Raw genomic sequence first — 11521 nt, forward strand, 5'->3', positions numbered from 1 at the left:
CACCATTGAACAGACGTTTTCAGTTGGTGAGAGATCTGAAGAATGTGCTGGCCAGGGCAGCACTCGAACATTTTCTGTATCCAGAAAGGCCCGTACAGGACCTGCAACATACAGTCGTGCATTATCCTGCTGAAATGTAGGGTTTCGCAGGGATCGAATGAAGGGTAGAGCCACGGGTGGTAACACATCTGAAATGTAACGTCCACTGTTCAAAGTGCTGTCAATCCGAACAAGACGTGTAACCAATGGCAACCCATACCATCACGCCGGGTGATACGCCAGTATGGCGATGACGAATACACGCTTCCAATGTGCGTTTACCGCGATGTCGCCAAACACGGATGCGACCATCATGATGGTGTAAGCAGAACCTGGATTCATCCGAAAAAATGACGCTTTGCCATTCGTGCACCCAGGTCCGTCGTTGAGTACACCATCGCAGGCACTCCTGTCTTTGATGCAGAGTCAAGGGTCTCCGACCTGATAGTCCATGCTGCTGCAAACGTCGTCAAACTGTTCGTGCAGATGGTTGTTGTCTTGCAAACGTCGCCATCTGTTGACTCAGGGATCGAGACGTGGCTGCACGATCCGTTACAGCCATGCGGATAAGACGCCTGTCGTATCAAGAAAACATGGAACGATGTGTGATGATCTATGTCTGATTAAGTGGTGGTGGTGGTGGTGGTGATGATGATGATGATGATGTTGTTTGGTTTGGGGGCGGGGGGGGGGGGGCGCTCAACTGCGCGGTCATTAGCGCCCGTACAAAGTCCCAATTTTTACAGAGTTGAATCTAGTCACTGTCACAAATGATGTTGACGAAATAATGAGAATAACAGAAACACTCAGTCCCCCGGCAGAGAAAATCCCCAACCCGGCTGGGAATCGAACACGTCTGATTAAAATGAAGTTAACCAGACACATCTGACAGGAACAATTAAATTTGATGAGCATCTCTCATTACAGTACCGAGGGTGACAAGTTCAACAATTACTCAACAAAAATTCAATGTGATATTGCAAAATATTTTGACTGATGGTAATATGTTATAGTTACGTTAAATTTGACGTTAGCAACTTAATCATCCATAGTGACCTATGCTTCCTCTTATTTACATACAAAATGCAACTTTGACTTACTCATTAGTCTAAATCACCAATGAAGTTTATGAACAAATTAACAGTAGTTACCCTTCCAAAAAGGGCAATTCATGACAATGCAGATGACAGACCTATCATAAAAATTTCAGGAAATTTATGTTGTTCCTGTAGAACGACATGAACACAAGGGAACAAGAAAATGCGAATCACACATCCACTGTAAACTACTCATTGATTGTGTTGTCATACAGTACGGCTGACATGCTAGCAGGCGGGCAGGTTTTTGGGACTGTCGTGGGGGGAGAGGTGAGTCACCAAGGGGGCAGACTTGGACAGCTGTTGGCAAATACGGCTGTTGTCACTGTCTCTTCTGTAGGAGCATAGTCTGTTCTGTAACGACTACGTCCACATCATCTTCTTCCATGGTTTCGACAGCGACACTCCTCATACCCTTTGACAGTCATCAACCACCCCACTAAAATTTACCTTCTGACGCGATGATACTCTACTGATATAGTAATGACAGGTGCCACTTTAGCCAACTCACTTCTAGTACAAACAGTTCTCATGGCAAAATTTTATCTTCTTCAAGTACTCTGACCAGTGACCGAGACATGAGCAATGATAAGCTACATTCGTGTGTGGAACCTTGTTGTAACGTTCGTTTGACATTTCGGAAGCTGCTGGGTGCATTCAGCAACCGTATTACAGCAGGTACCAGGCTGCCTCTTACTGTCACTCACGTGTCTTATAGTCGTATTCGCAGCAGTCTCTCCTTCACAGCTAGATCGCGGCTTTGTGGAATCGGAGCCGTCATCGCGCGTCTGAATGAGCGTGGCGCATAAGGTGTACCCAGTCCTCTGTGTTGAGCACAGCTTTGTTGGCATACAGTGTCTCAGTGATGAGGGGCGGGGAGGCGGGGGTGGAGGCTGCGTGCAGGCGGAACCACCGAGAGAAGAGTCTGGCAGGGGGTTGTGTGACGTCAGGGGCAGGGGAGGGAAGCGCTGCTCCCACCACCTCGCTAGCTCCGCTCCCTTACAACACGAGATCACATGGTAATTATAAAACGTGTACATAGTGTCCCAGCTGTTGCTTTAACAGTTCATTGTGTATACATGTTTACTGAGAAGAAGAAAACTCGTCAAGCCAGAAGTTTGTAATTATACATGAAAGTTTTGTGCCGGCGTTCGTAGCGACAAACACTTCGCTGTAGAAACGGCTTACGAAGTCACCGCCACACTTTTAATAGCGGGCCGACCGGTCCGCTGGAACAGTGAACAGAAAGATGAAAACCCAAACACTCTGATTAAATAAAAGTCGGTACTTATCTTTATTAACGAAGATACAGAAACACAGTAGTGAACTCCGTGTCTACAGAAATCTGTCTAGTTCGAGTCGGAGCGGCTAGGTCAGCGTCGGCTGACGGCAAACAACAACTCTGCTGCGATGAACACACAACTGACTAGCAAGTACACAAATCGGTGGCGAGTATACCACTGAGCGGCGAATACAGAACTGTCCTTAGCGCTCGCGACTCCAGCGCTTAAGAAGCCAGAAGCCAGCGGTGGCGCGCGCAGACTTGCGGCGATTTCCTGTATCGCTGGCGCTGCTTATGCGGACGGCGTCCGGACTTTGATGCTGCCAACCTTTTGGCAGCGGGCTCGGTTGGCATTACTGGCTAGAATATAACAGAAAGTATGCCAGTAAAATGGCGTAGTATACTTGAATTCGTAGTAATGGAACAATAAAATCAGAGAAAAGCGTGAGGCACTTCAAAGTTTTATAGTTATGCCCGGTTCCTAACTGAAAATGAAATCATTGCAGTATTTAAGCACATCTAAAGAAATAAAGATTAATGCACAGGAAAAATCATCCATGCCAGAGCTTCATAAAAGTGCGTCTGCCTAACTGATGATGAAATCGCAAAAGTATTCAGAGTTTCTTAGAATCTAAAGTAATACCCTTTAATGCAAGGAAAAATTACCGCAAAAAGAGCTTTTCAGGCGTGCTTGTTTCTTAACTGACAACAAAATCGTAAAACTATTTAAGGTTTCCTGGAATCCAAAGCAATAGTATACTTCAATGCATAAGAAAAATTACGCAGGTCAGAGCTTTGTAAATGCGCGTAGACCATAACTGACAATGAAATTCCAAAATTATTTAAGAGCTCTCGAAACTTAAAGTAATTTACATTCCAAGTAATGGTCCACACATTGCTGGAGAAAATAAACGTTCTTTTAATTACCAAATAAAAACATAATGACAATCAAGTCGTATATGCTTTTGATGTGCACGATATAGTTTTGAAATGGTGTGGGTACTAATCATTTTATGCTAGGAAAAATGGGTTAGACTATTAGAGAATTTGGTATGTGCAGATGTATTTTGGAATAGCAAATAGATTTTTGTGATGGTGAGCTTTAGTACCATTTTGTAGTACTGATTCGAATCATTTGGATTTGGTAGCTTGGCAGGAAGTCATGAATGCACGGAACGTCCTGACCTTCTGTAATCAGTAGGTTTGTAGTGCAGTGTGTGACTGTTAGTACGGAGAAAACCTGGAAAGTATTCGAAAGAAGGCGAATGCTAATTTTACATTTCTATTCTTCACAGCGAGCCCTGGTTTATAGGAACAGAGTGATAGAAACGTTCACTATCATTCTACGTTGAGAAACCGGTGCACAAAATCACTTCGGCAAAACATTGCTCCTCTTACAACAATTCCTTGTAATCGTAGTACCGGCCATGTTCCTACCGTTTCACATATTTCATAAGAGCTTTCGTTGATAATGGAGAATGGACTCTGTGTACTGAAGCTAAGGAGCCGACCGAGATATTAACCACCGGGCTTCCCACGGCTGTCACCTCCGCTCTCCGCCCTCTGCCTCGTCCAGCGAAACCTCTCTCGTATCTTCCTTGGCGAGAACATTTACACCAGCTGCTCCCTCTGAGGAGGAGGAAATTAGTATTTAACGTCCTGTCGGCGACGACTTTATTACAGCCGGAGTAGGAGCTCGGATTAGGGAAGGGTGGGGAAAGACATCGGCCGCGTCCTTTCAAAGGAACCATCCCGGCATTTGCCTGAAGCGACCTAGAGAAATCACGGAAAACGTAAATCAGGATGGCCTCCCGAATGCAAGTCCAGTGTGTTAACCACAACCGTGTTCCCCCCCAGTGCGACTGCTCTCCCCCGCCTTCTGCCTCACTTAACTAACTGTCATTGTGACGTGGCTTGTCTACTTCGTGGTAGGTTGTCTCTCGAATCGACTAAGCGAATGTCAGTCCCGTTCGGTACTATTGATCTCGGTTCCGATCCGTACTGGTTTCCGTTATCGAAATTCGGCTTCAGGGGCGGTTCTAGAAGTCGGTCGGGGGGGGGGGGGGGGGGGGGGAAGGGAATATCGCTTAACAAAAGGAGAGTTGGGGTTCTCCGCCGACAAATCGGTAAAATTTGGTGTTCCTTAAAGTAGTTTTTGGTAACTGTTTTGGAGTTCAGGGTAAAAGAAACTTATTTTCACATGGGAGATTTTATAAATTACATAAACCGTGAAAAAAGTCAATTTACAACAAATAAATTTTCATTAATTTTCTGGATTCAGAGGGTGACATGAATGTAAAAATTTGAACTTGACGTGAATATAAAAAAAGTTCTGTGCAAAATTCACTGTATATTTCCGTCTTCTGCCCAATTTGTCATGCTCCTTCATCTCTGTTTCTTTTTACTGAATATGTTAATGATATTTTCAATGTCCATATCTCTTTCTTTATGTATATTTGCAAGAGCCAATCTATTTACTCTCACCTGTCCCATTGTGTTACGCAAATAAGTCTTTATTCGTCTCAAAGTAGAGAATCTTCGTTCAGGAGTGCTTGTGGTAACAGGAATAGTCGCAAATATTTGGAGTAAAACATATACATTTGGGAAGGACTGCTTGTCACAGTGCTTTAATGCTTCAGTTACTGTTTCAGGTCTTTCACTTTCATCAACCCACCTTTTTCTTCCATAGTTTCAGTTCTCCTTCCATTAAATGCGAAGAACTCTCCAGAAACTGTTCATATTTCTCGCATGCCTGGATCACTTCTTCCTCACTGTATTTTAAACAGTATGCAGGAATAAGACCTTCAAGTGGTTAATATGGTGCGAAAATCTTGGGGAAATCTTGTTTCTAGCTCGGCAATAAAACGATTCACAACAGGTAAAAATACTGTTCGCCTGAAGTATTCCTCGGCGTTTGAAGCAGGAACGTTGTCTGTTTTGCTTTGTGTTGAAATAGTTCTTGGCATTGCTATTACACTTCCAATATCTTCTGCCATTTTAACAGCGTCTTCAAAAATACTTCCGAATTCTATTTCCGAATCCGTCCTTATATTGTTGAACACCTGAAGCACATCATTGACATGACTTAAGACAGTTGTTAAATCCATTTTAGGACTTTCGAGCTGTTCGCTTAGACTTAGAGTTAAAAGGGAAGCAATATGCTGCAGTTTCTAAAGCTACTACGAAGTCTCCTCTTCGGACAGCAGAACTAAACATACAAGCTTTACTAGCCGTTCCGCGTTGGTTTCACGACTACTTGAAAGTTCGTCAAGCAAGGTCACGACCGGGACAAATAGCTCCTTGAAAGTAATAAGGGTATCGCGTCTTTCCACCCATCTTTTGGACAAATTGCCTTCAACTTTGTTTTCTTTAACTCTGTGAGCGGTAGTCGCAATATTTCTTCCTCTAGGGAACTTTTTCTGTTTGCAGAGGCAGACACGAATGCTGAAACTGATCCTAAAATTCCGATCATATTTCTAACTATTGGAGTATCACAAAACTTAGAAATGCACAAGTTCAAAGAGTGGCTAAAACAGTGGGTATAAATAGCCAACGGTTGTTTGCTTAAAATAAGAGCTTGAACTCCTTTAAATCTCCCGGCCATGTTTGAGCCGCCATCATAGCCCTGTCCACAAAGATATTGACAGCTCAGCTCCAGAGTCTTGAGTTCTTCATCGATGGCTTCTGCAATCGAAGTGCCAGTAGCTGATTTAAGCTCAGTAAAACTCAGAAAATTTTCTTTGGTAACAAAGGTCTCTGTGTCAGTGTACCTAATACAAAATGTCATCTGTCCCTTAGTGATGACATCAGTTGTTTCATCACACATAATTCTAAAAAAAAATTCCTTTTTCAAATCCCTCGATATTAAGGAGCGAATAGCGTCACCAATGCAATGTATGACTTCGTTTTGGACTGTGTTACTTATCATAGAACTGTTTCGGCCACATGTACTGAAATGATGTTTTAAATCTTCATCTCCAGCATCCACATTGTTGTTGTTGTGGTCTTCAGTCCTGAGACTGGTTTGATACAGCTCTCCATGCTATTCTATCCTGTGCAAGCCTCTTCATCTCCCAGTACCTAGTGCAGCCTACATCCTTCTGAATCTGCTAACTGTATTCATCTCTAGGTCTCCCTCTACCATTTTTACCCTCCATGCTGCCATCCAGTACTTAATTGCTGATCCATTGATGCCTCAGAACATGTCCTACCAACCGATCCCTTCTTCTAGTCAAGTTGTGCCACAAACTCCTCCCCAATTCTGTTCAATACTTCCTCATTAGTTATGTGATCTACCCATCTAATCTTCAGCATTCGTCTGTAGCACCACATTTCGAAAGCTTCTATTCTCTTCTTGTCTAAACTATTTATCGTCCATCTTTCACTTCCATACATGGCTACACTCCATACAAATACTTTCAGAAACGACTTCCTGACACTTAAATCTATACTCGATGTTAACAAATTTCTCTTCTTAAGAAACGCTTTCCTTGCCATTGCCAGTCTACATTTCATATCCTCTCTACTTCGACCATCATCAGTTATTTTGCTCCCCAAATAGCAAAACTCCTTTACCACTTTAAGTGTCTCATTTCCTTATCTAATTCCCTCAGCATCACCCGACTTAATTCGACTACATTCCATTATCCTCGTTTTACTTTTGTTGATGTTCATCTTATACCCTCCTTTCAAGACACTGTCCATTCCGTTCAACTGCTCTTCCGTCCTTCGCTGTCTCTGACAGAATTAAAATGTCATCGGCGAACCTCAAAGTTTTTATTTCTTCTCCCTGGATTTTAATACCTAGTCCGAACTTTTCTTTCGTTTCCTTTACTGCTTGCTCAATATACAGATTGAATAACATCGGGGAGAGGCTACAACCCTGTCTCACTCCCTTCCCAATCACTGCTTCCCTTTCATGTCCCTCGACTCTTATAACTGACATCTGCTTTCTGTACAAATTGTAAATAGCCTTTCGCTCCCTGTATTTTACCCCTGCCACCTGTAGAATTTGAAAGAGAGTATTCCCGTCAACATTGTCAAAAGCTTTCTCTAAGTCTACAAATGCTAGAAACGTAGGTTTGCCGTTCCTTAATCTTTCTTCTAAGATAAGTCGTAGATTCAGAAGGATGTAGGTTGCAGTAGATACTGGGAGATGAAGAGGCTTGCACAGGATAGAGTAGCATGGAGAGCTGCATCAAACCAGTCTCAGGACTGAAGACCACAACAACAACAACAACAACAACAAGTCGTAGGGTCAGTATTGCCTCACGTGATCCAACATTTCTACGGAATCCAAACTGATCTTCCCCGAGGTCAGCTTCTACCAGTTTTTCCATTCGTCTGTAAAGAATTCGTGTTAGTATTTTGCAGCTGTGATTTATTAAACTGATAGTTCGGTAATTTTCACACCTGTCAACACCTGCTTTCTTTGGGATTGGAATTATTATATTCTTCTTGAAATCTGAGGGTATTTCGCCTGTCTCATACATCTTGCTCACCAGATGGTAGAGTTTTGTCAGGACTGGCTCTCCCAAGTATGTCAGTAGTTCTAATGGAATGTTGTCTACTCCCGGGGCCTTGTTTTGACTCAGGTCTTTCAGTGCTCTATCAAACTCATCACGCAGTATCATATCTCCCATTTCATCTTCATCTACCTCCTGTTTCATTTCCATAATATTGTCCTCAAGAACATCGTCCCTGTATAGACCCTCTATATACTCCTTCCATCTTTCTGCTTTCCCTTCTTTGCTTAGAACTGGATTTCCATCTGAGCTCTTGATATTCAAACCAGTTGTTCTCTTTTCCCCAAAGGTCTCTTTAGTTTTCCTGTAGGCAGTATCTATCTTACCCCTCATGAGATAAGCCTCTACATCCTTACATTTGTCCTCTAGCCATCCCTGCTTAGCCATTTTGCACTTCGCGCTCAGTCCGGAACCGCGTGACTGCTACGGTCGCAGGTTCGAATCCTGCCTCGGGCATGGGTGTGTGTGATGTCCTTAGGTTAGTTAGGTTTAAGTAGTTCTAAGTTCTAGGGGACTGATGACCTCATATGTTAAGTCCCATAGTGCTCAGAGCCATTTGAACCATTTTGAACCATTTTGCACTTCCTGTCGATCTCATTTTTGAGACGTTTGTATTCCTTTTTGCCTGCTTCACTTGCTGCGTTTTTGTATTTTCTCCTTTCATCAATTAAATTCAGTATCTCTTCTGTTACCCAAGGATTTCTACTAGCTCTCGTCTTTTTACCTACTTGATCCTCTGCTGCCTTCACTATTTCATTCCTCAAAGCTACCCATTCTTCTTCTACTGTATTTCTTTCTCTCATTCATGTCAATTGTTCCCTCATGCTCTCCCTGAAACTCCGCACAACCTCTGGTTCTTTCAGTGTATCCAGGTCCCATCTCCTTAAATTCCCACCTTTTTGCATTTTCTTCAGTTTTAATCTACAGTTCGTAACCAATAGATTGTGGTCAGAGTCCACATCTGCCCCTGGAAATGTTTTACAACTTAAAATCTGGTTCCTAAATCTCTGTCTTACCATTATATAATCTATCTGAAACCTTTTAGTATCTCCAGGGTTTCCACAAGGAAACCAAAAGACTCTGAAACACTCCATGTTTTCCCTCTAGAAGATCATCAGTTTTTTCTTCTTTTAGCGAGGAATTAAACCATGATCACAATGTCCTCGTAAATGTAGGTTACTTCTAGCACAAAGGACTATAGTCTTTATAATAGTCCTCAAGCGTTTCCGGTTTTCTTCAATAACTGAAGATTTCTTGGTTCAATGGTTCAAATGGCTCTGAGCACTATGGGACTTAACAGCTGTGGTCATCAGTCGCCTAGAACTTAGAACTACTTAAACCTAACTAACCTAAGGACATCACACACATCCATGCCCGAGGCAGGATTCGAACCTGCGACCGTAGCAGTCGCGCGGTTCCGGACTGCGCGCCTAGAACCGCGAGACCACCGCGGCCGGCTGATTTCTTGGTATCGTGGACAACGGTGATATTTTTTTTACTTGATTCCATAGACTTGGGGAACACTATAGCCTTCTCCATGGAAAATTTGTGATATTTTGTTTTTCCATGATGACGAAGATCTTACGTAGCCTTTTTGTATTTGACTAATGGTTATTTTACCAGTGTTTTCAACGCCTATAAAAATAAATTAAAAATGTCTTAGGTAAAGAATTAAGTAAAGAAAAAGTAGTGCAAACACCAAACCTTGTAAGCACTCGAAATGTTAGTAACATAGAAATTTTTGCTGAAAAAGCAAGCCTGTAAACTATTTGAATAATTATGTTTCTGTATCTGAAGTGTTTCCTTATAAAAACGACACCTCCGAGTTATTTATGTTTTTTACCAAGCCTGTTAATCGTTTCAATAGTTTAGAATAATGGAAAGCTGTAATAAGTAACTGGGAGCCGATTCTGGCACCTGAAGGAGAAAACAGAACACATGCAGTACAAAATCCACCACGTAACATTTTACTGTATGAAAGCCAGTTGTACTGGCTCATCCATTCATGCTTAAATCTTCGCTTTTGCTTCTCTTCTAATTGAGTAGGAAAAGTTTGCAAGAGGCTTCCAAGTATTCCTTAAAAACTTAAGCTTCTCATCATCACGTAAGGCGCCTTTAACAGCTCTTCCTACGTCATATGGGTCATAATATGTTTCAGTCCTTTCTGATCTTTCTTCCTGTGAATTAAATATGCTTCAAATGTCAGTATTACGAACAAGTGGCTCAACACAAAAGTATATAGGTTATTTACACATATAAATAATTTTAATTTATTATAACCACTAAAAAAATCACAATTTGTCTTCCAAAACATTAACTTTACCCCATATCCCTCGGTCTTGTCCCCTCCCCCTACAAACATTCGTATGGGCGCCCTCGGTAAACAGTATTGAAATGGTCTTGTGTATTGACATGCTTAATGAAGGTACTAACTGCAGCAATTCCGTACAGTAATGACAAGGAAAAAAGACTGGGAACAGTGAAGGAGTAAAGAGTAAGAAAGCAGACAACGACAGCTACTTCAGACAGTGTTTTAGCTACCTAATGTTACCGGCAGTCCGGAACAAGTGACTGCCATCACCCGCCTTCTACCAGTTCAGGACTGTCAAGATACAGTTTACACATTGTAACTTTTTTTTGTGAAACCGGTCTGTGAACGGTATTTATGAGTCCAAAGATACATAAAATCTAAGTTTCTCTTAATTTAGTGGCCTTTGCCTGGAAGTTTTGTTTGCAAATGTTACTACAGAAAGGCTTCAAAATGTAACACGACATTAGCGATCTATGTCAGTCAAAGTCGTTGATCGGTTCCACCTTGTGGCATCAGTCGGTCGCAGTCAGATTAATAACAGCAAAACCAGGAAAGATTCTGCATCACATTACTTACTGCAGGCCTATAAGCTTTCTTCTAGTAGTCTGAAAATCTTTTAGAAACTTCTGAAATGCTTTATAGGCTATTACTGAAAGTTGGTAGATATTGTTGAGAAAGAAAGCTTTGAATAATTTGTGAGATGACAGAATAAATGAAGGTCAATTTCGCACCTTACATAAGAGCTTTATATATCGTAACGGGAAGGTGAATATGACACATAACTTAATTCGGCTGTAATGAGCAAATTTGCCTTTAAGTATGTAATGCAAAAGGGATGACACTCAATCGACGGTATTGACACACCGATCATGTAATGCATGTCTATGAGCAGAAGGTGAGACAAGCAGCGAGAGGAAATGTTTTGATTTGGAAGCAATTGTGACGAGAGGCGAAGGCCACACCACAGGGGGTACCACGGAAGAGACTTAGGGCGCATCCCAAGGCGGGAGTCAACGACCGACCGACCAGGTGACTCAGATCCTATTGGTCGAAAAAAGCTGTGACACGGAGAACGAAAGAACCCAGGTGGGGAGACAATTCGGCTACGAGAAAGACATGACGGAAATTTTCGAGGACTCTTCTCTGTCTGAGCGTCAAGTGCAGAACAGGGTGCATAACGCTGTGTACAATGCAGAGGAGAAAGTTGTGTGATCACTACGTTCACAGCGGCTGACATCCAGCTAGAAGTTATCTGTAGCGTAGTTTA

This window comes from Schistocerca cancellata, chromosome 1 (genome assembly GCF_023864275.1).
Source record: "Schistocerca cancellata isolate TAMUIC-IGC-003103 chromosome 1, iqSchCanc2.1, whole genome shotgun sequence".
Classification (NCBI taxonomy): Eukaryota; Metazoa; Arthropoda; class Insecta; order Orthoptera; family Acrididae; genus Schistocerca; species Schistocerca cancellata.